Genomic DNA, 15,842 nt, shown 5'->3' with positions numbered 1-15,842 from the left:
TGATACAATTACCCCCTGGTCTGAACCTCTGCTTAGCTGACAATTAGACAGAAAGGGATTCAAGGGAACAACACTAACTATACCCTCCATATTGTATAAAATTGTACAGTAGCCAGTTGTTAATGTTAAAGTTTGTTTTGGTAATATTCTATTAAATGAAATTATCCTTTAATCATTCGGTCAGCACAGGTAATAGCCAAGTTTACCCCCAGTGTTATGGCAGCCAAGTTCTATCAAGTTTCTATAAAGGTTGCAGAAAAGTAAATGTAAATGGTCAGACATCAAGAAAATAGACACTGTTTAGAAGTATGTAATTTGTTTATTTGATGTGCTTGAGAACAGTTGGGAGGAAGGCATTTCACAAGACGTGTAGGAGTTTTTAGATTGTACACAGACTTAATGAAAAGTTTCCTCTGTTGTTTTAGGCTTTTATGATTGCTTTTCCAATGTTCTCTCCATTAAGCATCCCAATGAATCCGGCTGGCATATTCTTAAAACCATGGGTCACATGTTCATGGTATTTCACTTTGTTCTATAATACATAAAATAAATACAAAAATATATAAATGTGAAGTTATAGACAAACTCCTGTTAATTTTATAAAAAAATACAATATATACAAAATAAAATTTCAATAAGCAAGTATGGGGAGTTTCACAGAATGTAGTTTGTCAACCAAATGACAAACACTGAGCCATTTTTATTGAAAGGCTCTATTTTACCAGGGCTCATTTATAGTATGTAGCCATTTGTGCTCCAAATGTAGTTTTTCTGCATCAGATGTACAAATGTGCAATAATCACACCCCACAATAGCGTAGAAGTGGAACTTGACAGTGTTAGTAGGAAAAGTCACATTACCCTATCCATACACAATATAATGTAATGATGTGTTTTATACACAAGAGAATATTGTCATAATAAATGCTGTCACATTTTTCATATAAAATGTAATGAAATACAAAACACATCCCCCGTTGTTTACTCCTTTATATATTTAATGAGAATCTTCTTCTATGCAGTAGTTCAAGTGGAAACTAAATAATGACTATAGACGCTGGTGATTTGATAAAATATAGCTCCGATGCTAATGAGTGAAGTACTATCAGCTGGAGGGGTCAATATGTAAGCAGCCTTCACCAGCGGCCCCCAGCTCCTTCCTGTTTTTGGTCATATTTGTATGTTACAGTTTGCTACAATTGTTTAGAATGCTTGCCGATCTGTTATTAAGTATCTTTTTCTTTGAGTAAATGTAGTGTTTTAACTTATTACAAAGATTAAGGGTAATGTGTGATCCTTTTAAAGGTCGAAGACCGGGACCATATGCCCCCTGAAGTATATCAAGTTGCCTATCCCTGCTCTACAGTATATGGCTTCCTGCATGCCTCCATTCCCCTCTTACATCATGATACTGCCTTTGTCACATGCAGCCCTGTCCTCAATAAAACAATTACATGAGTGAGCAGGTCATGGCCTCCCACAAGATATGCACTATCCCAAAATACTGTTTATCCAATTGGCTAATATATGTTCTATCCTTACACACTTTGAAACTGGGCATGCATGAGCATATCATCCATATTGATAAGAAAAAATTGTTATGATCCTTGTCATATAGTTGTATTAATTTGCTAGTGAAGCTATTTTGCATTCTGTTTTTTAGCTCGGGAGATTGATATTTATCTGTCATGGCAACACCTCTTCAGTGGGGGACATTCAATATGAAGACTTAAGTAAAGAGACATGGGGGTAAATGTATAAACATGCAGGTTCTTCAACACCCGCGAGTTCAGCGTCTTCGGCGATTAAATTTAAAGCGGCGCTGCATTGTAAAGGGAAGTTTCCCTTTACAATGCAGCGCCGCTTTAAATTTAATCACCGAAGACGCTGAACTCGCGGGTGTTGAAGAACCCGCATGTTAATACATTTACCGCATGATCTGCCAAACAAAAAAAGTTCATTGTATCACATCAAGGGGTATATTTACTAAACTGCGGGTTTGAAAAAGTGGAGATGTTGCTTATAGCAACCAATCAGATTCTAGCTGTTATTTTGCAGAATGTACTAAATAAATGTTTACTAGAAGCTGATTGGTTGCTATAGGCAACATCTCCACTTTTTCAAAACCGCAGTTAAGTAAATATACCCCCTTGTGTCTATTTTTGGACTTATTCGCCCTAGAACAGTAAGTATTAAGGCTATAAATTAGGGATGTGCACCGGCGACTTTTGGTGTCTCGCGATGTTTTAGGTTCGAATTTGTTTCGCAAAACACCTGCCAAAAGGTTTTGGTTCGGATTTAAGGTTTTGGATTCGGATTTTTTTTGAAAAAAGCATAAAAAGTTCAAAAATCAAGTTTTCGGACTTATTTTAACTCCTACGCTATTATTTACCTCAATAACATTCAATAACAATCATTTCCACTAATTTACAGTGTATTCTGAACACCTCACAATATTGTTATAAGTCCAAAACGTTGCAACGAGGTATCTTTCTGGACTGCGTAGTGGAGTTGTCCCCACAATATAATAAGAAAACCATCAACTGGTCTTAATCGCACCAAAAAATGTACCTGGACTGCCTAGAGGAGTGGTCACCACAATATAAATTAAAAACCCTGAACTTGTATGATTCGCACCAATAAATGTATCTGGACTGCGTAGAGGAGTGGTCACCACAATATAATAAGAAAACCATCAACTGGTCTGAATCGCACCGAATAATGTACCTGGACTGCGAAGAGGAGTGGTCACCACAATATAATTTAAAAACCCTGAACTTGTATGATTCGCACCAATAAATGTACCTGGACTGCGTAGAGGAGTGGTCACCACAATATAATTTAAAAACCCTGCACTTGTATGATTCGCACCAATAAATGTATCTGGACTGCGTAGAGGAGTGGTCACCACAATATAATAAGAAAACCATCAACTGGTCTGAATCGCACCGAATAATGTACCTGGACTGCATAGAGGAGTGGTCACCACAATATAATTTAAAAACCCTGAACTTGTATGATTCGCACCAATAAATGTATCTGGACTGCGTAGAGGAGTGGTCACCACAATATAATAAGAAAACCATCAACTGGTCTGAATCGCACCGAATAATGTACCTGGACTGCGTAGAGGAGTGGTTACCACAACATAATTTAAAAACCCTGAACTTGTATGATTCGCACCAATAAATGTATCTGGACTGCGTAGAGGAGTGGTCACCACAATATAATAAGAAAACCATCAACTGGTCTGAATTGCACCGAATAATGTACCTGGACTGCGTAGAGGAGTGGTCACCACAATATAATTTAAAAACCCTGAACTTGTATGATTCGCACCAATAAATGTATCTGGACTGCGTAGAGGAGTGGTCACCACAATATAATAAGAAAACCATCAACTGGTCTTAATCGCACCAAAAAATGTACCTGGACTGCGTAGAGGAGTGGTCACCACAATATAATTTAAAAACCCTGAACTTGTATGATTCGCACCAATAAATGTATCTGGACTGCGTAGAGGAGTGGTCACCACAATATAATAAGAAAACCATCAACTGGTCTGAATCGCACCGAATAATGTACCTGGACTGCATAGAGGAGTGGTCACCACAATATAATTTAAAAACCCTGAACTTGTATGATTCGCACCAATAAATGTATCTGGACTGCGTAGAGGAGTGGTCACCACAATATAATAAGAAAACCATCAACTGGTCTTAATCGCACCAAAAAATGTACCTGGACTGCGTAGAGGAGTGGTCACCACAATATAATTTAAAAACCCTGAACTTGTATGATTCGCACCAATAAATGTATCTGGACTGCGTAGAGGAGTGGTCACCACAATATAATTTAAAAACCCTGAACTTGTATGATTCGCACCAATAAATGTATCTGGACTGCGTAGAGGGGTGGCCCCGGTACCCAATTTGATACCGGTGCCACAATAAAATAAATACACCCTCAACTGTTCAGAATTCCACCAAACAAGTATCTGGACTGCGTAGTGGGGTGGCCCCGGTACCCAATTTGATACCGGGGCCACAATACCTCCTCCAAGTTCCAAGTCTAGTGTTTATAGCATCTTAACACTACACTAATTCTAGCACGTCAAAACCTCTTGTTTTAAATAATGACAGGGCATTTAACTTTTGATTTAATTTATTGAATTTGTTGGCATTTTCTTTTACTTTTTGAACATGGCAAACGACTGTTGAATGGTCACATAATGCCAAAAAAATAGTTGCAAGATGGAATTGTCCTTGGGCCCTCCCACCCACCCTTATGTTGTTGAAATAGGACATGCACACTTTAACAAACCAATCATTTCAGCGATAGGGCCTACCAAACAACTGTGGCTGAAATGATTGGTTTGTTTGGGCCCCCACACCAAAAAAGCTATTCATCTCTCCCTGTACAAACTAAACAGGCTCTACTGAGGCAAGATGTCGTCCTCATCCTCAACCTCTGATTCCTCTCCCCTACAGTGTGTACTTCCTCCTCCTCACACATTATCAATTCGTCCCCGCTGGACTCTACAACCACAGGTCCCTCTGTACTATCTGGAGGCCAGTGCTGTACTTCATTGAGGAATTGATTATTCATTTTTATAAACATCAATTTTTCAACGTTGTGAGGAAGCAACCTCCTTCGCCGCTCACTGACCAGTTTACCCGCTGCACTAAAAACTCTTTCCGAATACACACTGGAGGGGGGACAACTCAGGTAAAATAGAGCCAGTTTGTACAGGGGCTTCCAAACTTCCTTTTTTTCCTGCCAGTAACAATATGGACTGTCTGACATGTCTATTTGGATGGTGTCAGCAAAATAATCCTCCACCATTTTTTCAATTGTGACAGCATCCAATGCAGCGACAGTAGACATGTCTGCAATGGTTGGCAGGTCCTTCAGTCCGGACCAGATGTTATCAGCATCCCCGCCAGCGCCTCTTTTAGGAAAACTGAGCTTTTTCCTCGCAGCCATAGATGTGGAAGAAAATGAGGGTGGAGCTGTTGGCATGTCACGGTCCTCTTCAGAGGACAATCTCCTGACCAGCAGGTCTTTGCACCGCTGTAGACTTGTGTCCGCCGGAAACAGAGACACAACATACGCTTTAAACCGAGGATCGAGCACGGTGGCCAGAATGTTATCCTCTGACTTTAAAAGAGTGACCACCCTCGGATCCTGGCAAAGCGTAGAAAGGGCTACATCCACAAGAGCTACATGCTTGGTGTAATAGCAATGGTTTACCAGCTCCTCCCTCACTTTCTGCAGCTGATTCTGCAACAGCCTGATCAGGGGAATCACCTGACTCAAGCTGGCAGTGTCGGAACTGACTTCTCGTGTGGCAAGTTCAAATGGCTGGAGAACCTTGCACAACACGGAAATTAGTCTCCACTGCGCTTGACTCAGGCGCATCCCCACTTCTTTGCCTATGTCGTAGGTGGCTGTGTAGGCCTGAATGTCCTTTTGCTGCTCCTCCATCCTCTGCAGCATATAGAGGGTGGAGTTCCAGCGTGTCACAACCTCTTGTTTGAGGTGATGGCAGGGCTGGTTCATGGTTTTTTGATGTGCCTCTAGTCTGCGGTAGGCACTGGCTGAATGCCAAAAGTGTCCAGCAATTTTGCGCGCCACCGCAAGCATCTCCTACACACCCCTGTCACTCTTCAGGTAATGCTGCACCACCAAATTAATGGTGTGGGCAAAACATGGGACGTGCTGGAAATTACCCATATTTAATGCCTGCACAATGTTACTGGCATTGTCTGACACCACAAATCCCCATGAGAGTCTAAGTGGGGTAAGCCCCTGGGAGATAATTTCCCTCAGTTTCTATAATATGTTGTCAGCGTTGTGCCTCTTATTAAAGCCTGTAATACACAATGTTGCCTGCCTTTGCACGAGCAGCCATTTTGTAGATGCTGCTACTGAGGCAGCTGTTGCTGTTGCTGCGGAAGGAGATGCATCTACCCAGTGGGCTGTCACAGTCATATAGTCCTTCGTTTGCCCAGAACCACTTGTCCACATGTCCGTGGTTAAGTGGACAGTGGGTACAACCGCATTTTTCAGAGCACTGAGGACACTTGATCGTACTTCTCTGTACATCTTTGGTATCGCCTGCCTAGTGAAGTGGAATCTCGACAGGATTTGGTACCGGGGACACAATACCTCCATCAACCCTCTAAATCCCACTCCACTGATGGCGGACACCGGGCGCACGTCTAACACCAACATTGCAGTTACAACCGCAGTTATACGCTTTGCAATAGGGTGACTACTATCGTATTTTGTGGTCATGGCAAACGACTGTTGGACGGTCAATTGTTTTGTGAAAGACTTAGCGGTCTTACGACTTCCCCTCTGGGAAGATGACCGACTAACAGCAGCAACAGCAGCAGCAGTGGCAGTAGTAGGCGTACCGCTGCAGGATTCCTCGGATGAATCCCGTAGTGAAGAGGACTCAGTCTGGCTGCTGACTTGGGCTGCAGGACTGAATCTGATGGAGATCGTGGAGGAAGTTGACGAGGAGGGTGTTGCTGGTGTGTATCCAACTGGACCACGGGATTTAGGTGTCCCTGTACCGATGCCGGTCCAAGCCCCAGTTCCTGAACTAACCACTGAACTATGAAGGTTATTCAGGTGACGTATAAGGGAGGATGTCCCTAGGTGGGCAAGATCCTTACCCCTGCTTATTTGAGCTTTACATAAGCTACATATGGCCATACATTGGTTGTCCGGATTTGGATAAAAATAACTCCAGACCGAAGAGGTGCATTTTTTGGTCTTCTGACCAGGCATGATGATGGGCTTTTTCATCCCATGGACATCAGCTGTTTTCCCCCCTGGTGCCTCATTTACAATAACCACATCACCATCCTCATCATCAAGTTCCTCCACAGCGCCAGCTACATCATCAATAGCCTCCTCCCGAGCCACTTCTTCCCGTACAGTGATGGGAAGGTCAGGCTTGACAACCACCAACACCCTTGGACTCGCCTTGGGGATTTGTGATAATTTCTCTTTAGAAGGCAGAGTTGTTTGCTGTTTTGTTGCTGACAGCATAACTCTCTTCAATTTTTTGTAGGGGGGGAGGAGGATGAGGGCTAAGATCCGTGGGTGAAGCTGAACCACTAGTCATGAACACGGGCCAGGGCCTAAGCCGTTCCTTGCCACTCCGTGTCGTAAATGGCATATTGGCAACTTTACGTTTCTCCGCAGATGATTTTAAGTTTCTCTTTTTGCTACTTTTACTTAACTTGGGCTTTTTGGATTTTACATGCCCTGTACTAGGAGATTGGGCATCGGGCTTGGAAGACGACGTTGATGGCATTTCATCGTCTATGTCATGACTAGTGGCAGCAGCTTCAGCATTAGGAGGAAGTGGGTCTGGATCTTTCCCTACTTTATCCTCCAAATTTTTGGTCTCCATTATATGTAGCACAAGATACTGCAGAATGTGTGAACTTGGTAATATTGCAGACAGTACCAATGGACTTATACTGCTGGATTGGTTTTGCAAATTTAGTTATAATTAATTTTTTTTTTTTTTTTTTGTGTGTTTTTATAACTTTTTTTTATTTTTTAAAAACTTGGGAATAATGGGTAAATAACTATGCCCTTAGAAGGACAGAGAACAGGACACAGCACCACTGGACTGACCATGACACAGCACAGGACCCAGCAGCACCACTGAACTCAGAAGGACAGAGCACAGGACACAGCACCACTGGACTTTTACTGCTGAATGTGTGAACTTGGTAATATTGCAGTACCAATGGGCTTATACTGCAGGATTGGTTTTGCAAATTTAGTTGTAATTAATTTTTTTTTTCATTATTTTTTTGTATTTTTTTTTATAACTTTTTTTTATTTTTTAAAACACTTGGGAATAATGGGGAAATAACTATGCCCTTAGAAGCACAGAGCACAGGACACAGCACCACTGGACTGAACAGGACACAGCACAGGACCCAGCAGCACCACTGAACTCAGAAGGACAGAGCACAGGACACAGCACCACTGGACTGAACAGGACACAGCACAGGACCCAGCAGCACCACTGAACTCAGAAGGACAGAGCACAGGACACAGCACCACTGGACTGAACAGGACACAGCACAGGACCCAGCAGCACCACTGAACTCAGAAGGACAGAGCACAGGACACAGCACCACTGGACTGAACAGGACACAGCACAGGACCCAGCAGCACCACTGAACTCAGAAGGACAGAGCACAGGACACACCACCACTGGACTGAGCAGAACACAGAGCACAGCACAGCACAGAACTGAACTGAACAGCACGAGATATAGCAGGACAGAGGACCACCTAACACACCCTCCCTCTACCCTGATCAATGCCCGAGTGAAGATGGCGGCGACTAGCGGGGAATTTATAGAATCCGAGTATCGCGAGATCCGACAGCTGGATTATGACTCAGAGCCTCGGTTTCAAGTTTTCATTTGGCGCCAATACCCGGATCTGTCTCAGATCCAACTCGGATCGGAAAGGTGTCGGTGGGCTCGGATTCACAAAATCTGAGTGCGCTCATCTCTACTATAAATACAGAACATACTGCGTCAGATTGTGCATACCTCTAAAATCCACTCCAAGAGCTGTTTCTGGGCTTCTTCATAGATAGGTTTCTTCTCCCAATCGAATATCAAAAAGCCTTCCATACGCAGTTGTTTAAATAGAATATATGACTGTATGTATGGTCCTGAGTGCGAGATATATTTAAAATTAATACAATAATTGAAACAGCAACAAAAAAAATCACAAATAATAATTTTTACTAGAAATTGGGATTCTAAAATTGACAAATATCCATCAAAATGTGGTGTTTGTGTGTATGCAAACACTTCTAACAGGCACTGCAATAGACATTCTTGATATTCTTTTTCATGATGTCACAGTCTAGATTTGTTTAAATAAAGCAATGTTATTTACAAATTGAGTGGATAACTTGAACATACCTGGTGAAGATACCGTACTGGTAAATGCAAAAGATGGAGACATAGTGTATTACAGATAGATCTAGGAAAGTCATTAATGAATCGTTGTGTCCCTATTTGCGTTCTATTTCTCTTACATAATACATCTTTTAAAACATAATTTCCAAGTATATCATTACAAAACAGAAAATGTAAAACAAAAATAAGTGCAAACAGTATTTCTGCATCTGGTTTCATTAAAAAAAATATATAAAAGCCACTTTGATTCTGATTATATATAGGGGGGAATTCAATTAACTGCGGAGTGTCTCCAGCTCGACCGTGAAGGCGCTTTACGCGATGTAACATTGCAGATTGCTCCTCGCACGTCTATGGGGTGCGAGGAGAAAAACGCCTTTATGAAGTACCATAGTACCAGAAAATGTGCACAGCCGCATTGTTTGGCAGAACATCGCGGCTAATTGAATTCTCCCTTTATGTCTTTTTTGGCTGTTTGGCTGTGTTAAAAAGGTTACAAAACATTTCAAATATGACATTGATGATACTAATTCTAATGCCATTTGGGGAAAATGAATCAATTTGGAAGAAAGCATGATCTAGGACTGCAGACTGAGAACATTTAGTATGTTTTAGAACTAACAAAAAATAGGTAAGGTTGCCATAGAAACATAGAATTGGACGGCAAATAAGAACTGCTTGGCCCATCTAGTCTGTCTATTGTTTTATTAACCTATGGTAACCTTAAACCTTATTTGATTCCTTATTCTTTATAAGGATGTTCTTATGTCTATCCCAAGCATGTTTAAACTGCTCTACTGTATTAGCCTCTACCACCTCTGATGGGAGGCTATTCCACTTATCCACTACTCTTTCTGTGAAGTAGTTTTTCCTTAAATTTCCTCTGAACCTACCTCCCTCCAGTGTCAGTGCATGTCCTCGTGTTCTAGTACTTCTCTTCCTTTGAAGAATGTTTCCCTCATGTACCCTGTTCAAACCCTTGATATATTTGAAAGTTTCTATCATGTCCCCCCTTTCCCTTCTCTGCTTCAAACCATACATATTAAGTTCTTTTAGTCTTTCCGGGTAAGTTTTGTGCCATGCACCATTTTAGTTGCCCTTCTTTGTACAGCTTCTAATGTATTTATATCCTTCTGGAGATATGGCCTCCAGAATTGAACACACTATTCTAGATGAGGCCGTATCAAAGACCTATACAGTGGCATTATTACTGCTTTCTTTTTGCTGCTACTGATTCCTCTCCCTATGCAACCAAGCACTGACTTGCCTTCCTCATTGCTTTGTTACATTGCTTACCTGCCTTTAAGTCACCTGAAATAGTGACTCCTAGATCTGTTTTATCCTCAGTAGTTTTCATTATAGTGCTATTAATACTATATTTTTTGCCTTTGGGTTTTTGAGACCCAAATGCATGATTTTGCATTTTTTGGCATTAAACTGTAGTTGCCTTTCTCTTGACCATTCCTCTAGTCTACCTAGATCATCAATCATTTGTTTTACCCCTCCTGGTGTGTCTACCCTGTTGCATATCTTTGTGTCATCTGCAAAAAGCATACTTTCCTTTCAATACCATTTGCAATGTCACCAATAATGATATTAAAAAGCACTGGTCTAAGTACGGATCGTTGGGGTACTCTACTGGTAACCTTTCCTTCCTGTGAATAAACTGCATTTACTATAACTCTCTGTTTTCTATCCTGCAACCAAGATCTTATCCATTCCATCATCTTTGAAATCAATCCCAAGCTTTCAAGTTTATTTAACAGTTTGCAATGTGCAACACTGTCAAAAGCCTTACTAAAATCTAGGTAAGATATATCTACAGCCCCTCCTGGGTCTATTACTTTAGTCACCCAGTCAAAAAAGTCAATACAATTTGTTTGACATGATCCCCCCCCAGTAAATCCATGCTGCTTGGGATACAGGTGATACAGGGAAGCCTGTAAGAATCTCCAGATCAAACCCTTGGTGAAAAGTTTATTGGTGAAATTGCATGAGTAGATTGTACGTTCAAGTAAAAAATTGTTGTGCCTTGTAAAGCTGCCAGCACTGTATACAGTAACAATAAATATATACTTCGGATTTTGTTTATTAACAAGAAGTGGCAGAGTTTTCAGTTACCAGCAGATTATATTTCAAAACGACAATTACCCATTTGAGGAGTAGAATCATTGTACATGGAGATGGTACCACACACAGCTATTCTCCCAAAATTATTCATCTGCTAAAGGGCTGCATCTGCAAACTTTCCTCCAACCTATATACATAAAGACACAGATCGAAATCAGAATTTATTTATATAGCGCCACTAATTCCGCAGCGCTGTTAAGAGAACTCACTCACATCACTCCCTGCCCCATTGGAGCTTACAGTCTAAATTCTCTAACACACACACACACACACAGAGACGGACAGACAGACTAGGGTCAATTTGTTAGTAGCCAATTAACCTACCAATATGTCTTTGGAGTGTGGGAGGAAACTGGAGCACCTGGAGGAAACCCACGCAAACACGGGGAGAACATACAAACTCCACACAGATAAGGCCATGGTCGGGAATTGAACTCATGACCCCAATGCTGTAAGGCAGAAGTGCCAACCACTGAGCCACCGTGCTGCCCCAATACTGATGACAAAACTGTTATTCCCGACATCTTCGTATTCCAGACTGTTGAAAAAGCTGACTTGCAAGTACTTCCACCTATGCACAGTTCGGCACACAGAATGACGGGGGCAATGCAAGTATAGGCTGGCTGACCAATGTAGAAGGATTACTAAAAAGTATTGTCCAGCCGGCGCTTACTTGCATTGCCCCCTTAACGCCACCAATAATAGGGTCGCGCTTACAACTGACGTCATTCTCTGTGCATGGGTGGAAATACTTGCAAGTCAGCTTTTTCAGCAGTCGGGAATACAAAGGTGTCGGGAATAACAGCTTCGTCATCAGGATGTCCGGGTAAGTAAAGTTGCTGTTATCATCATCGCAATTTAGTACCCAACCCAGTGAGCATATAGTCATTTTATGTGCACAATTATTTTTTGACCACACTTGTAAGCTTTTCAGTACAGAGGTCTCAATCTGCATCGCACATTCGATCTTACTGCAATATACAAAATTATTAGTAGACATTTACAAAGAGAGTGCACAATTGCTTTAAATTCTTTTGGAGGGAAATCTAACTTGAAAGAATATAAATTAGTGTCAAGATCCTGTAATCCTGAATCTTCCTCAACTTAATATGCTGTTCCCGCTACTGTTCTGAGTTTTCTCCATTTGGAGATAATAGCTCTTACTGTGGTTCACTGGAGTCCCAGAGCCTTAGAAATGGCTTTTGTAACCTCTCCAAACTGATGTATATCAATAACTTTCTTTCTCATCTCTTCTGGAATTTCTTTTGATTACATCATACTGTGCTGCTTGTTGTGACCTTTTAGCCATGTTTACATTGCTGGAAAGGCTCTATTTAAGTGATTTTTAGATTCAAAAGGGCTGACAGTAATCAAGCCTGATTGTGTCTAGACTAATTGATCCCAATTATCAGTTCAATTTGGTTCATTGATTGAATGAGTAATTGAGGGGGCAATTACTATTTCACACAAAGCCAGTTGGTTTTGGACAACTTTTTTCCTTCAATAAATGAAATGACTATTTAAAAACTGTATTTTGTGTTCACCCATGTTGTCTTTGTCTTATTTTTCATTTTGTTTGAAGATCTGAAACAATTAAGTGTGACAAATATGCAAAAATATAGGAAATCAGGATAGGGGCAAAAAAAATTCACACCACTGTATATTACACACACACCACTGTTAACTTACATTTTCAAAATAACAATCATAGCCTTCAGGAGATGCTTTCATCAGTGCTTCCTCCAAAGAGTTCACAGTTTTGTAGTTAAATGCTTCATCAAAACCAATTTCCTTTAAAAATGTAATTTTTTCATCCGAACCAGCAGATCCAACTACTGTACAGCCCTGGTGAAAGAAAACTTTTGGGTAACGAAAATGCAAAACCTTCAGCCTCCATATATGTTCTGCCACACTTACACAAATAATATAATAGGATACCAATATTTTCAATATTCTGTGGAAGCACTATGAAAAAAAAAGGAATATCTCAGTGCATATAACGCCAGTTTGCATAACAAACCATCTAATGCCCGAGGTTCCAGGGAGAAATCTGCTCAAATTTAAATTTGAGTGTGCTTGCTTGCATAGATAATGGCGTACATCTTACGGAGGAGGGATTAGCTATTTTTGTAGAGAAGCTTTTCCCGGGACTTGCTGGGCTTTGAAGTGTCACAGTGGTGGCGGGCTTCGGTTCCAGGGTTGGCAATCTAGCTGTGGCGGACAAGCAGGACAATCAGCAGCCATCTATGAAACATTTGGGTGATGGAGGAGCATGCGCCCTAAATAGATTGTTCATGTAAGTAACACACCCCCTTGGGGATTTATGGGGCCCCGCTCATGCCGGGCAGGTACTTATCAATTATGCAATACCATCAGGGAGGCGTCTGATTGGCTCCAAATTTATTTTGCAGCAGAAGAGGGACCCCAAATATAGAGCCAATGACATTAAGAACTATGTTTATCGTAAAGAAGAACAAGGAGTCCTGGAAGTGATGATATGGCCGCCACAAAGCCCTGATCTCAACATCATCGAGTCTGTCTGGGATTACACACAAGGATTTGAACAAGTTACATCCACAGAAGAGCTGTGGTTAGTTCTCCAAGATGTTTTGAACAATTTCCCTGCCGAGTTCCTTCAAAAACGATGTGCAAGTGTACCTAGAAGAATTGATGCATTGATGTTGTTTTGAAGGCAAAGGGTGGTCAGACAAAATATTTATTTGATTTAGATTTCTCTTCTGTTCATTCACTTAACATTTTGTTAATTGATGAAAATAAACTTTTAACACTTCTATTTTTGAAAGCTTTCTTACTTTGCAGCATTTTCCCAACACCTTCCTAAATTTTTTGCACAGTATTGTTTATACAAATGAAGTGAATAAGCACTTTATAAGCTCAATTATATGCTTTTCATAACATATACAATGAGAGTATAGCTTTTCAAGTAAATTAAACTTATATCACTCTAGATATAAAAACAACATAAATTGATGCCTTGAATTACAGTAAATTCAAGTTTATAGTACCCAATCCTCTTTACACAGATAATAAATATCACTGGTCAGTTTCATTAGTCACAGTTTTCACAGCAATGTCCTTCGGAAAAAAAAACATCACAGAGGCACTCTATTATTTAACCTACCTTGATCTTAGCAATTTGACCAACTATAGTACCAACTGCACCAGCAGCAGAGTTGACAAGAAGCACTTCCCCTGGTTTGGGTTTACAGATTTCCTGTAGACCAATGTATGCAGTTATGCTATGCAGAAAAAAATAAAAAACCACTATAAATATATAGAGATCCACATGTCACATCTCTCCACCACAGGATAGTCTACATTTATCCAGCTTAAAACTCACAATGCTGTCTTCCCCATGATCTAGACTCCCAAATTAACAGGATAGTTTCCTATAACTGTCTTACTTAAACTGACACCCCAAAAGAAGTGTATGTTGGACTTTATGGCCTAAAAAAACTTCAGGTTACATGGGTGTCCTAAATGATTGGTCCATTCATCCGCAAAGAAAGGCAAAGAAGAAAAACAGGTTCAAGGAGGTGGCATTAAGTTCTTAAAAATTGTTTAAGTGCAAGGTTCAGAGATATTAGGGAATGCTATAGGGACAACAGAACCAAGGAAAAGAAACTGATGGGTGCACTCTCAACATATAATATAATTGGTGCTAATTTACCCAGGCATGCCAACAGCTCCAAGTGCCAATGATCTAGGCAGCGATTCAGGCCATTTGGAAGGTAAGGCGCGAAGACTTTTGCCATCTGATATGAAGTATGTTGTCCAGCCTGCCTGTGCAACATAATAATCACCTATTGCAAAGTCTGGATTTTTACTTTCTACTACCCTGGATAAAGAAGAAAAACGAAAACTTAGTACACCTTTTAAGTAGGCTATTATACATATAAAAATGTTCAATATAGTAAATAAAATGGCTACTTTGAAAGCAAAACGAGAACAGTTTACATGATAAATTCCCTCCTTGGCAGTGACTTGTTTACAAGGTAACACAGAAGTAGATAATTTGCTTCCCTTTGGTGTTTCTTTAGGCTGCTGTTGCTCAATATCATATAGAACAAAAGAATGCACCTTTCCCATAAGAAATTAGGCATGGGAAAAACAGTTATCCATACTGTCTAGAAAATATACTAATGAAAACAACAACGATCCCTGGCACCAAAAAGAGCAAATACTGGATGTATAATATATAAAATGTCACGAAAAACATCTTATTACAATGGTGCAACTGCAAGTGAAGTTTGTTAACGAAGGAGCGGACTCCAATATTGAGAAAACGACAGGGATTGGGACCGCACGATCCTACTAAAGATAGTCCTACGGAAATATCTACACTTTATCAAAGTTGACCTACATAGAAAAAATCAATCGGAAGTTTTTACGTAATGCCAATTACTTGTGTACAAATATCTGCACTATACCACTGGCGAGTCATTTAAATGGACTGAGAACTGTTTAGGATTCATCTATTGGAGATTACAGGGGCTGAAATTCTTTTAATGCTGTTATGATTTTAATCTGCATGAATATTGTTCTTATTATTTTGCACATTTTGAAAAAATTTTAAAGCATTATTTAGTTTAATAGGACTGTGTAAATCTGAATTTTTTACTTATTGTTATTAGCACTTACTTGCACCATAGTAATAAGTTGTTTTTGGTGACATTTTATATACTATACACCCAATATTTACTCTTTTTGGGGCC

General features: G+C 40.4%; 1 pseudogene; it reads right to left on the bottom strand.

Annotated features, from left to right (window-relative positions):
• Window positions 1–299: 299 nt before the first annotated feature.
• Window positions 300–15,842, bottom strand: part of LOC142153627 (prostaglandin reductase 1-like) — a 43,355-nt pseudogene continuing 27,812 nt past the window's right edge.

Source organism: Mixophyes fleayi, chromosome 1 (assembly GCF_038048845.1).
Source record: "Mixophyes fleayi isolate aMixFle1 chromosome 1, aMixFle1.hap1, whole genome shotgun sequence".
In the NCBI taxonomy this organism is placed as follows: domain Eukaryota; kingdom Metazoa; phylum Chordata; class Amphibia; order Anura; family Limnodynastidae; genus Mixophyes; species Mixophyes fleayi.
Note: the sequence above shows the minus strand (reverse complement) of the source record. Positions and strands in the feature narration are given on the sequence as shown.